Source organism: Lampris incognitus, chromosome 4, assembly GCF_029633865.1.
Source record: "Lampris incognitus isolate fLamInc1 chromosome 4, fLamInc1.hap2, whole genome shotgun sequence".
NCBI lineage: Eukaryota > Metazoa > Chordata > Actinopteri > Lampriformes > Lampridae > Lampris > Lampris incognitus.
In genome coordinates this window covers 10,283,748-10,305,168 of record NC_079214.1, presented here as the reverse complement: position 1 = coordinate 10,305,168, position 21,421 = coordinate 10,283,748, and the positions used below count along the sequence as shown (strand labels likewise).

Sequence of the window (21,421 nt, the reverse complement as noted above, 5' to 3'; positions counted from 1 at the left end):
AACAACACTTCCTGCTTGGATTTTGCTGCTGTCTCTGCCTATTGTGGCGCCCTCTGTGATTCTGAGGGCAGAGCAGATGCCAGAAGATTTAATTAACTGAAATCGACATTCCTAAAACCGCCATGGGGGTTATCACTGCCAGGCGGAGACTGCGTGGTATCAGATGGAGGGTTTGTCGGAGTGTGTTCAAGAGAAACAGATCCAGAACACAGACAGAAAGGCAAGCAGACTCATGAGGACACTGATGTTATTGGTCGGCGTTTGCCGGCCAAACAGCTATCCATATCCACATCACACCTACTCATCATCTCGGGTTATACGACACTTACCACTGAACTGAACAGTATAAAACGACGACAAAAACAATCGGGCGACTTGTAAATGTGCTTTTTTTAAAATTCTGAGTTAACCTTGAAATGACCTTTTTGAGTTGTTCTTAGCCTGTTCGGCAATGCTGCCCCCCGCGAGTCTGCAGGGGCGTCGCACGTATTTGTGAGGTGATGTCACATCTTGGTTGGAGATGGTGGATCAAAGAGAGGTGGAGGGGGAGCTTATAAGAGCACCGCAGCGAGGAATGAGTGGAGTCAGGTGATACAGCTTTGTCATCCATGGGTCAGCGGCTCTCACGTCTTTGCGAGCCTCACTGCGACCTGTAAGCAAGAGCCATGCTCTGTTCTATTCTATTCTATTCTATTCTATTCTACTACAGTCCAGTCAATTCTGTATCCTGATGGGAGATTGCTTCCATTGCTTTGTGTCTTCTTAGTATTTCCTAGAGATACATGTACCCTGTGGCAACTGTACTTTACCAGAGTGGAGAAAAAACACTGCGAAAAATACAGTCTTATTTTGTATTAAGTCTTATTTCAAGATATTGCTGGTACAGTGTCTTTACTCCACTGGTAGATATTGTTGCTTGTTTCGAGAAAGTGCACTTGTTTCACGATATTAGGGCTTGTTATGAGGAATTCTCCCTGAAGAGGAAATGAAATATTCAAACAAAAAAACTTAACTTGAGATACTTTTTAGAGCAAAGGTCTTGAAAAAAGGTTTTACAATCCTGAAACAAGTACACTTGTTTTGAAATGAGCAACAATATCTGCCAGTGGAGTGAGAACATTTTACCAGCAATATCCTCAAATGGGCATTATGAGACTTAAAACAAGATGAGATACCGTCATAGTGTCTGGTTTTGTTTTTTGCAGTGGTTGTTTTTGGTTTCCTCGTAATAGTGCGTCTGCAGCGTTGATCAGAGAGAACAGCCAGAGGGTGTCCAGCAGCATGTATTTCTGGTTTGTGTTTAGTGGACGCTCCCACAGAGACTCCGTGGGGCTACAGTGGATTAACTGTCCACCTATCCCTGCATTCCCTGGCTTTGTTTTCTTTTAATAAAGTTGCTGAGCCTCCTTTAGTCCAGGCCGGGCCGACGCAGAGCCGCGCAGGTGGACCGACGGGCGGACGGGCCGGCGAGACGGGGGACCGCGCAGGTGGGCGAGATAAGACAACACCGTGTGACGGCTCGGGAAAGAGACGGACGACTGTCAGGCAAACTGTGGAAGACAGAGAGAGAGAGAGACACTGAATCGGGTCAGCGACAAGGTGACGAGACCTCGCAACTTAACCCGTGGGTTGAAGTCCCAGGCGCGATAAAGAGCGCGACAGCTCGGCGACGTTGTCTCCTCGGATCCTCTCCCAGGCTGTGTGAGGAGTCACGATCTCAGAGGGACGTCAGGAGTACTGTCGGTCGGTCTTGTGCACACACACACACACACACACACACACACACACACACACACACACACACACACACACACACATCCACACTTTCACACATCCTTTTTTGGTCAGAAGGGAACCCAGGGTGTAACGGGAGGCACCGTGTGCCTCCTGTTACACCCGTACCAGCCTGCAAAAATGAAAACGTGAACAGAGCTTGTTGTTTTTGTTTTGTTTATTTTTCCAGTCGCTGATCAGAATGCAGCGACATGTCTCTGCGGATGAGCCGGTGACGGGGTTCGATTTGAGACTGGCTGTGTTTACGGCGACTGTCTGAGCCTCCTGGTCCGGCAGGGAGATAAATAGCCTGCACGGCTGGAACCGTTAGATTTGTAGCATGCTTCTGCTTATTTGGCTCCCCCGGTGGGGATGGGGGGGTTAGATATATCAGTGACCCCACCCCACCCCACCACTTCCACAGACCCACACTTCTAAACAGCAGCCCAGTCATCATGGCTGCTGATGGTCTATCCCTAATGGTCGCCTATAAATAAGGCGGCCAGCGATGAAGAGAACTGATTTGCAGAAGTATGGAGGGGCGGTTGAGATTCATGGTCCCGGCTGGACCGCGCTGCAGTGCACTATATCACTGTCTGATTTGTTCCCGCCTTCATCTTTTCTTTTTTTCCTTGCTTTTTTCACTCTACTTCTCTCTTGGCTACCCTCTTGTTTTCTATCGCTGCTCTGTTCGTCTGATTATTTTTCCACCGTTTGGTTTGTTTACTCATATATTCTGCATTCCCGGCAACTTTTCTTCCTTCCTTTCTTTTTCTTTCTTTCGTTTCTTTTCTTTTACACTCACAATAAAAAACACACACACACACTTCCCTTACATGTCCTTGCAAAACTGATTAGACTCCAACAGCCCGGCCTGCGTCTTTCCGGAATTCGCTCTCCGGAGTTCCGCCGGGACGACTTGGGGGACGCAGGCGGCTCAGGAACGCCGCCCAGCCGTAGAGGAAGAGCCCAGGCCGTCGGTTATGCATACGTACATGTTGCACGGGGTGGCTGCAGGATGTCATAGAGAGGGACACGCATGAAGTATGACGCAGTCTCGCGTTCTGCCCTCGCTGAGCACACGCAGCTCGTTTCCACAGGCGGCTGGTTGAACGCCGAGCTCGCGTTGTAGAAATGCTCTCTTTTAACTGCCCACCGAGGAACAAGTTGTTTGTAACTCGCTGTCAGTGTGTATATTTGTTACTGTCTATGAATTTTTTTTTTTTTTTGTTCTTATTGTTTTTTGGGTGCTGGACTTGCAGCAGTTCATCAACCCGGCCTTCTCTAAAACGCCTGTCCAGAGGATCCAGTCATGTGACCGGCTCTCTGATTCACTTCTATGGTTAATCCGGCTGCATCGCTCACGTAGGGATAGGCCTGGCAGATGTGCTCCGTTTGTGTGTATTTGTATGGATCCATGCACGTTAGTCAGGGCGCTTCTGCAGGAGCGCAGGTGCCCTGACACCCCCCCCCCCCCCAGGAGCGACAACACAACTGATCTTACATTCAGCCCCTCTAATGTTGTTGATTTCCTGTCTTCCATTCTCCCTCCGCCCCCCCAGCTGCTCGGCGCTGCTCCAGTCCCACATTCCACACACTGTGCTGGAATGAAGGGAGAGGCTTGTGGCGAGGCAGGGAACGAGCCGAGGAATGTCTCTTGTTATCACAGGGGGAGAGGGCTGAGGAAAGGAAGGTTAGGTCCAGCGAGGTGGGAAGGGGGGGGGGGCTCTGCCGTTGTTCGGTCGGCTCCATTGAGCGCTGCAGGAGTGGGGCTGTCGATCATCGAAGCTTTGATCATTAGACGGTGTTTGGCCCGTTGGGCTCAGGTTACTAAGATTACTAAGAGGGACATGCCCGCGGCCCGATCACGGTGGACGGGAATCTAATTTTAGAGCAGTCGCTTCACAAAAAAAAAAAAGTCAACATCTCTGCTGTTATCAGCGGCAGTGTCATGTGGATTATCTCACGGCCCTCATAGATGTCACAGCAGGTCCGCTCTGCTCTCAGTCTGCCTGTGTGTTGCTGCTCAGGCTCACCACTCAAACACACGGCAAGGGGAGCACGCTGGCTGGCGTGTTGCTTGTGTACGGGGGCTGGATACGTGCAGAGACAAACGCATCTCTGTGGGTTCACCCTAGCCAGAGTCAAGCTGTGTGTGTGTGTGTGTGTGTGTGTGTGTGTGTGTGTGTGTGTGTGTGTGTGTGTGTGTGTGTGTGTGTGTGTGCATGCATGCTAGAGCGGTACTTCCAGGGGGGTTTGGTTGAGAGAAGAGGAGTTAATGAGCGGAAAGCACAGAGCCAAGGAAACGTCTCTCCTGATATCTTGTGGTGTTCTGAAGAGCTTGTTTTGTCATCGTAGGTCCAGGCTCTTTTATCTGGCGATGTTGGCTGAGAAGTGATGTGTGTTATTCAAACTATGCATGTTTAAGGTTCTGCACAGGGCAGCAGTGACTCAGGAGGTAGGGCCGGTTGTCTAATTACTTGGAGGGTTGCTGGTTCCGTCCTCGGTTCCATCCATTATCCGAACCGCTTATCCTGCTCTCAGGGTTGCGGGGAAGCTGGAGGCTATCCCAGCAGTCATTGGGCAGCAGGCGGGGAGACACCCTGGACAGGCCGCCAGGCCATCACACAGGGCCGACATACACACACACACACACACCCACACACACACACACCCACACACACACACACACACACACACACACACACACACACACACATACACACACACACACACACACACACACACACACACAGACACATTCACACCTAGGGACAATTTAGTACAGCCAATTCAGCTGACCTACATGTCTTTGGACTGTGGGAGGAAACCGGAGGCCGCGGAGGAAACCCACACAGTCATGGGGAGAACATGCAAACTCCATACAGAGGACGACCCGGGACGACCCCCAGGGTCTGACTACCCAGGGGCTCGAACCCAGGACCTTCTTGCTGTGAGGCGACTGCGCTAACCGCTGCGCCACCGTGCCACCCCTATCCTCAGCTGTTCCTTGCAAAAATGTCGAGGCGTCCCAGAGCAAGACCGCTAGCCCCTAACTAATCCCGATGGGCTGGTTGTTACCTTGCATGGTGAACAATGCATTGGTGTGTGTGTGTGTGTGCGTGTGCGTGTGCGTGTGTGTGCATGGGTAAATCTGAGGCATTAATTCTGAAGCACTTTTGAGTGGCCTTTGTAGCTGGGAAATTGCTATATAAATGCAGCTCATTTACCTTTTTATTCGACCATTCATGAGCTGAAAGAAGAGGACGTTGGGCTGCTGCTCAGCCTTTATCAAACATGATGTGTGTAAAGTTAAAGAAGGTTATTGGACGGTGTCAGATTGAGTAAAGCAGCAACTTAAAGTTTGCATCGCTGCATTTGAATTTTTTTATTGAAACACATGCCTTTTTTTCCAGTTTGAAAAAACCCCCCCCACATTTTACGTACCCAAAACTCCTGATCAAAGGTCATGAACTTTGGGTAGTGACTGAACGGGTGAGATCGCGCATACAAGCGGCTGAAATGAGTTTCTTCCGTAGGGTGTTTGGGCTCAGCCTCAGAGATGGGGTGAGGAGCTCGGACATCCAGAGGGAGCTCGGAGTAGAGCTGCTGCTCCTTCGTGTCGAAAGGAGCCAGTTGAGGTGGTTCGGGCATCTGATTAGGACGCCTCCTGGGCGTCTTCCTTTAGAGGTGTACTGAGTAACAGCCAACTGGGAGGAGATCCCGGGGTAGACCCAGAACTCGCTGGAGGGACTACATGTCCAATCTGGCCTAGGAACGCCTTGGGATCCCCCAGGAGGAGCTGGAGGGCGTTGCTGGGGAGAGGGACATCTGGAGTGCCCTACTTAGCTTGCTGCCACCGCGACCCGACCCCGGAGAAGCGGCTGATGATGAGATGAGATTATACGTAAATGTACAATTGCTCATAACAGCTAAAGGACACGGGTAGTTCGGCTGAACAAAGTGCATATCTACTCCATACATTGTGAACGTTTCACTGAAAGGATTATAGGGTCACCAATTCATCCCATCGCCACACAATGTCCCGTAGGGATTATTCTATCATTTAGCCGCTTCTGTTACGGTGGATTTGGGGACAAGCTTGCCTTATAAAATATAACTGAAATCAAGGTACCTGCACATTTTCTGTAACCTGGATTTCCCTCAAATTAGATTAAATTCTGATGATATGTCTATACGTCCATCTGTCAGTCCTCCAGTTCCTCCGTTTGTTGATTCTTCCACCCGAGAGCTAGCTCCTGTGATATACTCAGACTGTGGCATACTATGTTCCAGTGTGTCATGCGGTGTGCCCTTCCCTCAGGACTGCCGTTCTTGCATATTTACCCAATGACTAACAGCGTGACAGCAGAACTAATCACAGCCTTGTATTTGCAGTCTGCATTATGTCTCCTCTGATGCACTCTGTAATTAAAGATATGCGCGTTTAATTCAGTTGCAAGACAGCCAGTGCACGGCAACAAGGGTGTATGTTTGTTAGTCGGTCCCACCGTACATGTGCCTTTCACAAAATGTGTCTGATTATTTTCTCAAGGGTTCCCATCCATCCATCCATTATCCAAACCGCTTATCCTACTCAGGGTCACGGGGATGCTGGAGCCTATCCCAGCAGTCACTGGGTGGCAGGCGGGGAGACACCCTGGACAGACTGCCAGACCATCACAGGGCCGACACACACACACTCACACCTAGGGACAATTTAATACGGCCGATTCACCTGACCTACATGTCTTGGGACTGTGGGAAGAAACTGGAGCACCCGGAGGAAACCCACGCAGACACAGGGAGAGCATGCAAACTCCACACAGAGGATGACCTGGGACGACCCCCAAGGTTGGACTATCCCGGGGCTCGAACCCACGACCTTCTTGCTGTGAGGCAACCGCGCTATCCACCGCAACACCGTGCCACCCCTCAAGGGTTCCCCACATTCACAAATTCAGGGAGTACGTATTCGACTGGTGTTTGACATAATAGTAGCACTATCTATGAATGACACATGTAAGATCTGCTTTGTTAAATTATGATTTATTTTTTATTTTTTTGGGCGGAGGAGGGGCAGTGTAAAATAACCCTTAATGTGCAATATGCAAAATCCATTTGCATCTACTCAGTTGTTTTCATTGGCCTGCCCCGTTGTGGTGAAATCTCTTAAGGTGGTTTCCAGCATGTCTCTAATGATGATTATACTGACGTATCGTATGCATAAAAACAGGGCTTGTCCAGCTCAGTATGGGTCCATTTAGTTTGCTCGGCGGTGCAGGAGACCGAGATGATCATAAAAGGCATGGTGGCCCAGTGGTTAGTGCCGTTGCCTCACAGCAAGAAGGTCCTGCGTTCAAACCCCAGGGTTGTCCAACCTTGGACATCATCCCGGGGTGTCCTCTGTTTGGAGTTTGCATGTTCTCCCCGTGTCTGCGGTGGGGTTTCTCCGGGTGCTCCGGCTTCCCCCACCATCAAAAGGAAACATGCATGTTAGGGTTAATACTGCTGTCTGTGCCCCTGAGCAAGGCAGTGGAACGAAGAACTGGAGTTGGTCCCCGGGGGCTGCATGGCAGCTGCCCACTGCTCCTAGCTGCACAGCTAGGATGTCTTAAATGCAGAGAGGACTGTCCCCACGGGGATTAATATAGTATATCGAAATAAAAAAATAAAACAAACATGCCATCGATTATGTGGTGTGTGTCGTGCTACAGCATTATGGGAAAAAATGTTCCTTTGACTCATATTTAGTTTTCTCCCAGCGGTGGTGTTCTCCTCTGCTGTTTACATCTAACATGTTTGGACCAGCGCCGCTTTAAAAAGCAAAGCCCCGGGTGGTGTCGGAGGTGGGGTAAAACCACACCAAAACAGATAACAACCGACATTCACACAAACTCCGGTTCATCACTCGTGGCGAAAGCGAGCTCTACAGGTCGCTGTCGAAGCCAAAGTTAAGGTGAATTTCAGTGCTGTAAACAAAAGGGGGTATCTGGTGCAAGAAAAAGGGGGGGGGAATGCAAGAAAGAGAGAGATCGAGCAACGTTTAGCTCCCGTTTAGTTTACCCGCTGGTCAATCATCCTCTTAGTCATACCCTTTTAATGGACGGATTAACGTTATCCAGCCTGAAATTAGTGTGCTATTGAGCAAATGAGCAGGGTGAATGCATTCTTTCTCAGTTCCATCACGTCTGTCTGTCTGCGTGTGCCGTGAAAGGGTCGGCTGCGCACATTTGATCTCTCTTTAATATATGAGCACGCGGACGAGCGTCTATATGCTCCAGAATAGAGCACTGTAAATCCCCGCAATACACACATACACATCCTGCTCACGTCCAAGCTCCACCCTGACCCGAAACCCAGCGCCCTCCCCGGTGCCCACCCCGAGATCGCTGGCTTTTGCTGGCTTTCAGGACAGTTCCTTTTTCTGCTGAGTTCATCAAGCTGGCCCTTTTGAGCGGAGAACCGACCCACTGGCTTGTGGCTCTTTCTCTCTTTTCAGGCAACAAATGTGCTAAAACAGCACTCCGTAATCACTTGGCATTAGGGGCTGTTGTGTTGGGCATTAGTGGTTAGAATTGACCGGTGGGATGTTATAAAAATGAGTCTGACAAGGGAGCACCAAAAGCTGATGAGTCTGGATCCTGGCACTGGACGGCTGGAGGATTAGTTGGCTAACACACTGGCTGGGGTTTCTGCAAGGTCGGGTCCCATCACATCTCATCACCACCGGACTCGTAGCCGCCCCTGTGGCTACCCGTCCCCGCTCTCCTCTCTAGCGGCTCACTAGCTCTGGTTTATATCCAACCACGTCCTCCACCTTTCAGAAACACAACAACCCATTCTCACTGGCGTACCCTCTCAAGGGGAGGAGCGTGTCCGATGATGTCATACGAATAGGACAGAGAACGTTAGGTGCCAGTTCAGAGCCCTACTTTCAATGGAGACCCGTCGACACGGCGGGGCAGGAGTGTCAGACGGATGAGGGGGGCCATACGTACTCTGCAATGCAGAGGATAGAGCCTATCATACCGCCTCACCCTGATTGTAAGAAGGAAGCGTCACATGGTTAAAACAAACTAAGATAGGTGAATAAACTGAATCAGAGTCCAGTGCCAGCTCCATCCATTCATCCTGGGCTAGAGGGGAACTGATGGAATGAGAGACAGAAAGGACAGTAAAGTAGATGAAAGGCATCCTCTGTGTTTTCTCTTAGGGTTTTTTTAGTGATTGACCTGACTCTCTCTCTGATAATATCTGCATTGTGCCATTCCTCAAACCTCGGAAATCCCATTATCTCCTTGTCAGCAAACCATTTAATCACATTTTCTGCTCAACACAGAAAACACTTCAAAAAAGAGTTGAGTTTTACAGAACTGCAGCTCCTTTATCTTGACTGGCGGCGTCCTGTGCGTCAACTTGTTCAGAGCAAAGCTTGCAGAGCATCGGGCGCCTCTGTCTGTCCTCCCGCTCCTTTCCTGCTCCTTGGCCGGCCGGGATCGAGCAACCTCATCTTGTTGGAATGTGGCGGTAACAGGCAGTACCATGAAGAGGAGCCACCGACAGGGCTCGTGTGCACTTCCTTCATACGGGCCCACTACACCGGCCTCCTCTCATGCTCCTCTCCCCTCCTCTTTTCTCGGCTCATCTTTTATCTCCCTCCCTTCTCCTCGCTCGCCGTGACCAGTGCATCTCCGTTGAATCGCTCCTGTCATTTCAGCGTGTCAAAAGCAGACCCCCCCCACTTCCTCTGGTATCGTGTGGTGCTGTGAGTGTGCATCTCCCATGATGCTTTGCTTCAGAAGATGAAGTCACGTGACCCCCCCCCGGAGCGGTCCTCCACACAGCGGGGTCATCTGGATGGTCTCTGGGATGGTTGGGACTGCGGCGGGTTGTTGTCGTTGTTGCTAAACATACGGTTCAGTTAACAATATTAGGGACAAAATGCACTCAAGTTGTGTGACATCATACTTCTCGATAGAGCTTGTCTCTGTATGAAGCTTGCATGTTTGAGTATTGTACTCCACTGTAGAGGAGGAGGAGGAGGAGGTGGTGTTCGTTAAAGGGAAAATTCACCCATTTCAGCCTTATCTCTGTCTATCTGAGACAGGGATAGCACATGAAAAACACCTGCAGTTATTCCTGATGACTTCTGCATCTCTGCAGGCAGTGGAACAGTGTTCTGGCCTGCAGGTGGTGTATCGTGACATCAGTTGGCAACCAGAAAAACTAACGAAGGCCTACCGCGGTTTCTCTTTATTTATTTATTTCTCCTCACCCCACCTCTTTTTCTCCCCAATGGTATCCAGCCAGTTACCCCACTCTTTTACCCCACTCCGTCCCAGTGGCTGCTCCACATGCCTCCACATGCCTCCTCCGATACACATGGAGTCACCAGCCGCCTCTTTTCACCTGACAGTGAGGAGTTTCGCCAGGGGGATGTAGTGCGTGGGAGGATCACACTATTCCCCCCAGTTCCCCCTCCCCACCCCCAAACAGGCGCCCCGACCGACCAGAGGAGGCGCTAGTGCAGCGAGCAGGATACATACCCACATCCGGTTTCCCACCTGCAGACACGGCCGATTGTGTCTGTAGGGGCGCCCGACCAAGCCGGAAGTAACACAGGGATTCGATCCGGGATCCCCGTGTTGGTAGGCAACGGAATAGACCGCTACACTACCCGGAAACCCAGGCCTACCAGGGTTTCTGATATTCTAATCTACTCTATATACACTGTTCAGAAACACATGTCTGTGGAGTAGTAAACAGTCAGTCGACTGCATTACTCACCAGTACTGACAGCACAAACCCACTGGTGAAATGTCCCTTTAAGTAATACTGTCACATTGTCATTATGTCATAGCATACAAGCATTTTATAGGGATGCCTCTGTCTATTTTAGACCAATTTAGACAGCCACGCACACACATGCGTGCACACACACATACACACTGGATAAAACACAAGCTTATCAAGGTATTTTAAATTGTTTTAAGTCTCAGAATGCTTATTTCCAGATATTGCTTTTAAAATATTCTTAGCCCACTGCCCGATATTATCAGGAACACTTTGTCATTTCACTTAATGTTCTTGCACACATGAAATGAAACAAAATATTGTTTCCCCCAGCCCACAGCAGGGCAACACAAAGACAAAAACTACAAGAACATACATATCCAAACTAACACATATATCAAAATAAACAAAAAAAACCACTGTCTAAGGGAGCGAACGCCAGCCAGGATGACTGTCAGAACTGCCAGTCTGCATGTACTAGCATTTAGCTTAGCCTGCCCCACTTCCATGTCCTGTCAGACCACTCTCGGTGTTACCTCCTCGGGTGCAACTCGGGCGCGGCAAGGCTGTGGTCCCTGGGCCCACAGGATGCTGCAGCCCAAGCTCTCCCAGCCGATCGAACACCAGCTCTCCCAGCCAGACACCTTCGACACACCTCCACACAACAACACCAAAAACTGCACAGTCGATGCTAGGCAAGGCCGCCGCCAGACCGCCCTCAGTGTTATCGGAACTGCCGGTCTGCATGGGCTAGCAGTTAGCTTAGCCTGCCCCGCTTCCGCGTCCTGTCAGACCACCCTCCGTGATACCTCCTCGGGCGCAGCTCCAGGCTCTCCCAGCAGATCCAACGCCAGCTCTCCCAGCCATCAAACGAAGACAAACTTAGACGCAGATGTGGACAAAGACACTGGATGGACGGGACCGGGCGAGGCCACTGCAAACGTGAATTTGCGCCGCCATCTTCCCACCATCTTCTTATTATTGCTTGTTTCAAGAAGTGTACTAGTTCCATGATTCTGAAACATGATCTCAGATCAAGTGTTTAAAGATTTATTTTGCTGTTTAGTGACATTTTCCTCTAACAAGTCCTATAATCATGACACAAGTTCTCTTTGTGAAACGAGCAATAATGTCTTCCAGCGAGATAAGGCAATTTTACGAGTCAAGTCTTGAAATAAGCTTTATGAGACTTAACTCAAGATAAAATAACCTGGCAAGCTCGTCTCTTTTACGGCGTCTGTGCAAACTCGAGCCAGCTTATGGACGGTACGAGGCCGGGGTGTGCGGTGAACATATTTTTCTTCGGCGGTGACCTTGTTCATAGCTTCACCTTTGAACCGTGCCGCTCTATGAGGCCTCGGAGCGTCTCTCCTGCTGACGCGGGGACCCTCAGACACAAGCACTCGCAACACGGATGGAGCCTCATCTCTCCTCAGATTAAAAAAAACTCTCAGACGGGCGTCTTCTTGTCACCACCGAGCAGGGTTTCGTTTCGGGGGTCGAGACGTGCGGCGGCTGCGCCGGACCAGAGGGCGAGCGTAAATCATCCATGACGGGACAAGTTAATTGTGTTCCTGGAACGTGGCGGTGTGAAATCCACCGCCGACCCCGCATTAGACTTGTAAATCTTCCCTCCCCTTGGAAATTCAATAACGCGCCACTTATGTGTCAAGTGTCACTTTAGCGCCTGCTGTTCGCTGTCCACGCTGTAACATGAACCGCAGCTGTTAGGGTCCGGCATGTAATTCTGCCCCCCCCCCCCAACTCCTGCATGTGCGCTGCATTTACCACGCTCTTAATTCGTGGTATGCATGGGTTAACACGCGTACAACCGGGACCCAGACAAACACATGCACATGCACAATCACAGATAGTGTATAAGGAGGAAGTGTAGGGTGCGTCTGTAATCCCTGCCCGGCCTGACCCGGCCTCTCTCGCGTTTATCAGTTTGTTTCTGCAGCGATGGATTATAATGTGAGGTTTTGCCTCGTTGTGATTGGCTGCAGAGAGAAGGGATTATCCACACAAGCTGTATAGCATTCCATCAGCGGAACTCGTAACCATTGTGTTTCCACTGCGCTGTTGTAGTGCGAGGTGCACGGCAACTAGAACTGCTGCTTAAACACTTTAACTACTGTTTGGGTTACGCCCTTCCTCACTATGTCCAAAAAAAAAAACAGTTCGAAGGAGGTGGCGTGGCGGTCTATTCCGTTGCCTACCGACATGGGGATCGGTGGTTCAAAGCCCCTCGTTAACTCCGGCTTGGTCGGGCGGCCCTACAGACACAATCGGCCGTGTCTGCGGGCGGGGAAGCCGAATGAGGGTATGTGTCCTGGTCGCTGTACTAGCGCCTCCTCTGGTCTGTCGGGGCGCTTGTTCGAGGGGGAGGGGGAAATAGTGCAATCCTCCTCACTGTCAGGTGAAAAGAAGCAGCTGGTGACTCCGCATGTATCGGAGAAGGCATGTGGTAGTCTGCAGCAGCACCCCCCCCGCCCCCCCCGGATCGGTAGAGGGGGTGGAGCAGCGACCGAGACAGCTCGGAAGAATTGGGTAATTGGCCAAGTATAATTTGGGAAGAAAATGGGGGGGGGGGGGATTGAAAAAAAAAAGGTTCAAGTTGAAGTGCAGCCTCTTTACTTGTTAGGTGTGTACGTTTGTGTGTGTGTTTGATGACACAGAAGCACTCCTCACACGTACCCGCTGATATGAGACCGATGGTGTTTCGCTGGTAATGATGTGTCACTGTGTTGTTGTTTTAACCTTTTCCTTTTTTATACTGCACAAGAGGCCATGCCTGGCGACTTGCTGACACCATAGCAGCAGCGGTGGCGGCGGCGGCGGCGTATTATTCTGCTACAAACATTCCCTCGAGGAATGAAAAAAAATTCCCTCCCTTTTCTCGGAAGACGGATCCTCCCGGTTACTTAATGTTTTCGTGGATTCATGAAAGCAGAAGGTTCACAGTTCAGCGTGCTGCTCTTATGAAACGTCTGTGTAGAGACATGGGTGTATATTGGGGTTTCCCGAGTTAGCACCCCACATCTCTGCACCACGCAGGTTGGAGTAGGGGGAGGATGAGGTTGCGCGCGTGTTTGTGTGTGTGTGTGTCTGTGTACGTGCATATGTGCACCTATGAATATGTGTGCAAGAATGTGAGATGAGGCTTTCGGGAGGCCTGCACGTCATGCGCTTGCCCCAATGAAGGTTCAAGGGCAGTTTGCCACTATTGTCAGGTGCCGTCCATTCTTTTCCACATTGTTCCTGCCCCTCAGACGGTGTTGTGTAGCCACATCGAGGAAATATTGTGCAAATTCGTTTGCTTACTCACCATTATCCTCTAAATTGTTGAAGTCCATTTGTGAACCCCCACCCTCAAATTTTTTTTGGGGGGGGGGCAGGGGGATTTTTCTCCCTTTTTCTCCAAAGTGTATTTGGCCAATTACCCCACTCTTCTGAGCCGTCCTGGTCTCTGCTCCACCCCCTCTGCCGATCTGGAGAGGGCTGCAGACTACCACATGCCTCCTCCGATACATGTGGAGTCGCCAGCCACCTCTTTTCACCTGACAGTGAGGAGTTTCACCAGGGGGACGTAGCGCGTAGAAGGATCACGCTATTCTCCCCAGTTCCTCCTCCTCCCCAAACAGGCGCCCCGACCGACCAGAGGAGGCGCTAGTGCAGCGACCAGGAGACATACCCACATCCGGCTTCCCACCCGCAGCATGGGGGATTCGAACCGGCAATTCCTGTGTTGGTAGGCAACAGAATAGACCGCCCCCTCCCCCTCAATTTGACATTATTGGCTGGCTGGTTACCACGGTTTGGCTTTATTATAATTCAGTTCAAAGTTTTTCTTGTTTTTGTTTTTCCTGATCCACCACATGAGCTTACTTCAGAACCTTGTTCCGGCCACGAGTGTTCAGCTGAAAGTGAAGAATCAGCAGATCACCATGTGCAGTAATCTCTTCCTAACACAAATTATACAATGTTATTCTTGCCCTGTGCGTCAAGTTCTGAGCATTTTGCTGAAAAACGATTGAATATGTGGCGGTCTGTTCTGTTGCCTACCAACACGGGGATCTCTGGTTCAGATCCCCAAGTTACCTCCGGCTTGGTCGGGCATCCCTACAGACACAATTGGCCATGTCTGCAGCTGGGAAGCCGGATATGGTTATGTGTCCCGGTTGCTGCACTAGCGCCTCCTCTGGTCGGTCGGGGCGCCTGTTTGGGGGGGGGGAGAACTGGGGGGAATAGCGTGATCCTCCCATGCGCTACGTCCCCCTGGTGAAACTCCTCACTGTCAGGTGAAAAGAAGCGGCTGGCAACTCCATGCGGCCCTCCCCGGATTGGCAGAGGGGGGACAATTGGCCAGATACAACTGTGGAGGAAAAAAATCCACAAACAACAAGAAAAATAACACGCATTTTCCTTTAAACATCCCCCTCTTTTTGTCTTTTCTACACCCCGTGATGGATTTTGTCTGGACCATATTGACGCCAGATCCTAGCAAGAGCCTGGTCACCCTCAGAAAGCGGGTTTTTGAAAATCCTTTGGCGATGTTTTAAAGGAAAAGTGAAAATAATGCAACATGTCCGTCACTCAGGTCACAAGTGGCGAGTATAACAGTGTACCAATATAATTTAACAACGATGACAACAACAAGGATGGTTTTCCCCTTCAGCCCCTGAACTACTTGTGTGACCACCGTCTGTAGTCCTGAGCCAAGCGGGTATTGGTGTCTAAGAGTCGTCTTCCCGCCTCTTATCACCAAATGGGAAGCCTGATTCAGCCGCGGGCGTACGCGGACTGTCTGTGCCTCCCCCAGCAAAGCACGAACATGCTGCAGCGGCTCGGCTCTACTTGTCCTCACAAATGAATGGAGCTGTTTGTGAGCAGCCTTACCGCGTCCCGTTGCCTCAGCATTGTCCCCGAAATATCACAACTGCGAGGGAAAAGGTTGCATTGTTCCTCACGGTGTGTTTACTGCCTCCGCCCCTACGCCACATCCACCAGTGTGCCCAAGGATTTGCCCTGTTTTCCAGTTTGCACTTTCATTGTGAAGCAAACAATGGGGTCGTAGCATTATGTGCATGAGTAGCCAAGTTAACTGGAAAAATTGCCCGGCTTCTTCCTTTTCTTTCCCCCCCAATTTGTGCCGTGTTTCATCTCTTGTTATACTCGGGGTCTCAAATTATACACAGAAAAACGGAAAAAAAAAAACAGAAAGGATTTCAGTTAAACAACAAAATTAAGGAGAACTTTCATTTTCTGTCCAATCCTTCATCGTATGAGAGAAGTGGAAGATGAACTCCTGCTCGCCACGTCTCGAGCCATTACTCGTTCAGCTTCTCGTGCGACTGAGAGGCAGAACAAGGTTCAGGGAAGTTCACGGTCGCTCTTTTAAAAGGCTTGGTAAATCTCGGCTGCGGAGTTGTGTGAGAGGGGGATGGATTGACGGATAGAAAGAGAAAGGTTGTGCGGTTGGTTGATCACAGGCTGGCACTTAGAGTTTAATACTTTCACAGGATGAAAAGTAGTGCGGTTCACCATCGCTGATTCAAGAGCCATCATGGTCAATTTAGAGCACAAAAGCTTGGAATACTCTTCAGCACCGGGAGTATGTGCCCCGCTTCAAACAAGAATCCAGACTGTCTTTCATCCATCCATCCATCCATTATCCAAACCGCTTATCCCAATCGGGGTCGCTGGGATGCTGGAGCCTATCCCAGCAGTATTTGGGCGGCAGGTGGGGAGACACCCTGGACAGGCTGCCAGGCCATCACAGGGCCCACACACACATTCACATCTAGAGATAATTTAGTCTGGCCGATTCACCTGACCTACATGTCTTTGGACTGTGGGAGGAAACCGGAGCCCCCGGAGGAAACCCACGCAGACACGGGGAGAACATGCAAACTCCACACAGAGGAACCCCCCCAAGGTTGGACTACCCCGGGGTTCGAACCCAGGACCCTCTTACTATGAGGCGACTGCGCCAACCACCGTGCCACCGTGCCGCCACTATCTGTCATTTCCACATAAAATTAGTCCGTGTCAATTTTTTGGCTTTTGGTTGATCAGCAAACTCATTTACTCTGCAGTTGCTCTTAAAATGGGCCCTTGTATCATTTGAACAGAAGCAAGTGGAGTGTGAGAGAACCATTGTTTTACTTGTTTCACTACAAAATTGCAATAGAGAGTCATAATGTGCAGAACAGTGCAAGCTTTCAAAGTGTTCCCCGAGGTGGAAACTTAAATTTGAAACACAAATTTAAATTAAGAAGGGAAAACCGAACCTGACAACCGCTGGATGAGAGATCGTCTCAGATGATAACAAGGTGCCTTTATTTGTGTGAAAGGCATGGGATATCTGTTAGAATAGTGCCGGGGAACACGGAAAAGATTATCACCACGATAACAACAAGGAATGCAGTTTAGTACGGCCGATTCACCTGGCCTACAGGGCTTTGGACTGTGGGAGAAAACCACAGCACCTGGAGGAAACCCGCGCAGACACAGGGACAACATGCAAACTCAACACAGAGGATGACCCGGGATGACCCGCAAGGTTGGACTACCCTTGCCTTGGTCAGGGTCACAGACAGGAGTATTAACCCTAACATGCATGTCTTTTTGATGGTGGGGGGGGGGACCGAAAACCCACTGCAGACACGGAGAGAACATGCAAACTGCACACAGAGGACGACGACCTGGGATGTCCCCCAAGGTTGGACAACCCTGGGGTTTGAGTCCAGTACCTTCTTGCTGTGAAGCACAAAATGCAAGATGAAGAAGAGTCTCTATTCTTCCCCACCAGTAGATGAAGTTTGTCTAGTTTGTTGCACAGTGATCGCACATTAGAGGAGAATATCCCCAGTCAGTCAGTCAGTCAGTGCACCATGAACTGTTAATAAAAAAGCATATACCACCTCCCTTTACCGTGCCAGTAATGCAAAAATACCCTGCTGAATAATCCAACTGAGGGTAATCACATTGAACTGTTTAGTAATGTAAAGCAAAACTGGTGTTCAAATAATATGTTTCAGGTGTTTTCACCTTTATTAGACAGTGACAGTGAAGAGGCAGACAGGAAATGGGCGAGAGAAGGGGGGGGGGTCAGGCATGCAGCAAAGGTCACCGGCTGGAATCCAGCTAGCGACTCTGTGACCGCAAGGTCATGTGGTGTTACCATTCAGCTATGGAGGCGCCCCTCACACCTCATTTTATGAGAAATACCAGGTAGCAGATTTTGATTATTGTTAATTTACACGACAAAACTGTGCATCAGGTTATAACAACATCTACACTTCCTCCCAACACGACACCACTGAAGGATGGTAGGCAGTCATGTTGAATTACTGCCCAGTCCTACGCTGCAGTCATTTTTCGTTTTTAAATCTTTTTATTGCATTTTTGCACAGGTTTATGAGACAAACAGAACAAAATGTCAATGTGCCTGTGAGTTTTACCCCATGAAAACCAAACTCACCAACCCATAACCCACCCTCACCCCACCCAACTGCACCCTAAACTGGAGGAGCTAAGCAAGCGGATGGAAAATAAGAGAAAAAAAATATATATAAAAAATAAAAAAAAAATATATATATATAAAACATAATAATATACAAATATACGTACATGTAAATAAAAAATGAAATAGAAAATAGAATTAAAAAAATAGAATTAAAAAAATTAGGCAAGGAGGGGATAGTCATTTTCAGAGGTCATTTTTATTGCTCTTTACGTTGCATGTTCTGAACTGTTGTGCGTTGATGTGCTTCAAGTTAATCTGACTTGCTTCACGACCGCCATGCATTTGGTGCCTTACAAGCGATTGAAGCAAGTAGAAGTAACATGGCGGTTTTATAAAAAAGGAAAAGAGGGGTGTCCCGGTAGCGTAGCAGTCGCTTACCGACACGGGGATCGTTGGTTCAAATCCCCATGTTACCTCCAGCACGGTCCGGCATCCCTACAGACACAATAGGCCGGGTCTGCGGCTGGGAAGCCAGATGTGGGTATGTGTCCTGCCAGGACTCTGGTTGGTCGGGGTGCCTGTTTGTGGGGGAGGGGGATGGGGAACTGGGGGGGGGGTAGCGTGATTCCCCCACGCGCTACACCCCCCCTGGTGAAACTCCTCACTGTCAGGTGAAAAGAAGCGGCCTGGTTGAGCAGCGACCGGGACGGCTTGGAAGAGTGGGGTAATTGGTCGGATACAACTGGGGGGGGAAGGGGGGGGCAGTTTATAAGGAGTGAAGGCTGAACCACTGAAAGAGTGCTTGTTAGGAAACCGCTGTATGGAACCACAGAGTATGAACACGATGCGGCCTAACTGTCAGTAAGGACACAGACTGAGAGACATGTAACGAGCTTCAGCCGGTGGTCTGCCGGTGGTCTTTGAGATGACTGATGAGTGCACTAACTGCATGTGCAATGATGGAGACGGATGACTGGCAACCATTAACAATCCATGGGCACCGTCTGCGGATGGAGCTGCTCTCAGAAGGCTATTCGTGCATAACCTTCACCCCGCCGGTCTCATTCGCACCCCGTGAGATGCCGTAACTCATGTTGTGTTGCAGAAGACGGGGGGGTTGTGTTGTGTTTGCACGGCAGATATTAAAGCCGACATGGGCAAAGGTACTTACGTGACCGAAGTTAAAAAGCTTTGGCCACACCGAGAGCCAGTTAAACCCCCATGTGTTTCTTGAAATCCGGAACCCAGATTTATATTTGTGTTTAAGCCTCGACAACACAAGCCCTTACCAGTTGACCTGAAAGGTGGGTAAATTTTGAGAGATACTTACAAATCTTCCCATTTGATACGAATCTGGTCACAACAGCTCGCTCTTAAAGCAGAGATGTGCGATGTTTGTTTTGTGATCATCTGCAAGTCACGCCACACTCCTTCACTGCTCCCACTGAAGAGACTAAACATTCTCCGAGGGAGCCGTTCTCACCGTGACACCTCGTCTATTCTCGGCAACTTTATCTAGCCCGTTTTAAACTCTATCTTACAATAGAGTGATAAAACGGAAATGGCGAAAATAAACTTTTACCCGAGAGTCTGATTCTGGAAGATCGACTACAGCTTTCTAGACCGAGTGGCTTGTTGACCTGAGGGTGCCGATAACCCTGCCCTACACTGATATGATAAGGATCGACGGAAGACCTCCTCGCCAACCCGCACCCAGCGTCTTCAGAAGGTTCTCATTAAGTAGAGCAACACAGAGATGCTTCTGTGACGAAACTGAAGGGCAGGAATGCCCTGAGTCAACAGGGCCCCTGGAGGATCGCGCTGCCTTCCACACGCTCCGAACCCGGGGCAGATGAAGTCGAGGGGAAAACAGGCTTCACCCTCACTTATACCCACAGATGAAGGCAGAGAGTCTTGGTTCGGGATGCATGCACCGACACCAGTGCTGGTAATGGATAGCGGGCTGATACCAGGCTAAAGCCGAACCTATATGTATTCATGGTTTGCATTTTCAAACGCTTGGCACCGGTACCGGCCCATGAAACGGCAGTTAGAGCTCCGCAAACTTCCACAATTTCAGGTTTATCTGAATTTAACAGGATTTTGTGAGGGGAGGAAGTTTCATTTGACCAACGGCCAATGGCAGGCCTTTTTAGAGGAATGTGGACACCGATGTGCTACTGGCTGGTTTCGGTTTGGTGGTAGAGGACCACCCGTCTTCTCTCCATCTCCCTCCCGTTCACTGGACATTTTGTTAGCGTGCACCTGCAGCAAAGTGTAGGATGATGTTTTAAAAAAAATGACTATTTGTTCGAGGGAGGGGCGGCACGGTGGCGCAGCGGTTAGCGCGGTCGCCTCACAGCGAGAAGGTTCTGGGTTCGAGCCTCCAGGGTACTCCAGCCTTGGGGGTCGTCCCGGGTCTTCCTCTGTGTGGAGTTTGCATGTTCTCCCCGTGTCTGCGTGGGTTTCCTCCCACAGTCCAAAGACATGTAGGTCAGGTGACTCGGCTGTACTAAGTTGTCCCTAGGTGTGTGTGTGTGTGTGTGTGTGTGTGTGTGTGTGTGTGTGTGTGTGTGTGTGTGTGTGTGTGTGTGTGTGTGTGTGTGTGTGTGTGAGAGCGTGAACCCTGTGATGGCCTGGCGGCCTGTCCAGGGTGTCTCCCCACCTGCCGCCCAATGACTACTGGGATAGGCTCCAGCATCCCCGTGACCTGAGAGCAGGATAAGCGGTTTGGATAATGAAAGGATGAACGGATGGATGTTTGGAAGAGAAAAACAAGATTCTTGTAAACTGTAAAAAAAAAAAAATTGTGAATTTCTACAACACATTTTTATATACATGTAAATTGAGTGCACATAAGAGGTTATGAGAACAAAGCAAAAAAAATTCCATTTCATGGGACCTTTGAGGTGTGCGCTTCATGCCGTTTTACTGTACATTAGTCTTTTCGCTGCCGGAGGAGCTTGGCTGAATACACCCCGTGATGTGCTCTTACCTAACATAGGTCTGTGTTCACCTAGCCTGTGTGTTTTCCATGTGCCTGCGCTTTCATGAGCGCACCTGAGCTCCGTTTGATGCCCTAAAGGTGTGTGTGTGTGTGTGTGTGTGTGTGTGTGTGTGTGTGTGTGTGTGTGTGTGTGTGTGTGTTGGGGGGCTGGATAAAGACAGCTTTGATCCTACAGGAGTGCCACTAAAGCCTCTCTCCTCTCTTGTCAGAGAAGCCATCACAGGTCTCTGAGAGTGAGGAGCGGACAGCAAAAAACCCCACCAAAACCTGAAATTAGGCTTTTCTGTGCTGCCACCTTTTCATGGTGACAAGGTACATTATCAAGCTCCATTCGATTTACTTGGATTGCTAGTTCGTGTCAGGGGACGGAGGTG

The 21,421-nt window shown here is 49.8% G+C and overlaps 1 protein-coding gene across 1 annotated transcript in view; it reads left to right on the top strand.

The window, feature by feature from the left end:
• Window positions 1-573: 573 nt before the first annotated feature.
• tjp1a (tight junction protein 1a) overlaps window positions 574-21,421 on the top strand; it is a 111,468-nt gene continuing 90,620 nt past the window's right edge. Inside the window, exons 1-2 of the mRNA XM_056278854.1 lie at window positions 574-652; window positions 1,395-1,743. The gene's annotated coding sequence lies outside the window, so the exon portion shown is untranslated. The remainder of the gene's footprint in view (window positions 653-1,394; window positions 1,744-21,421) is intronic.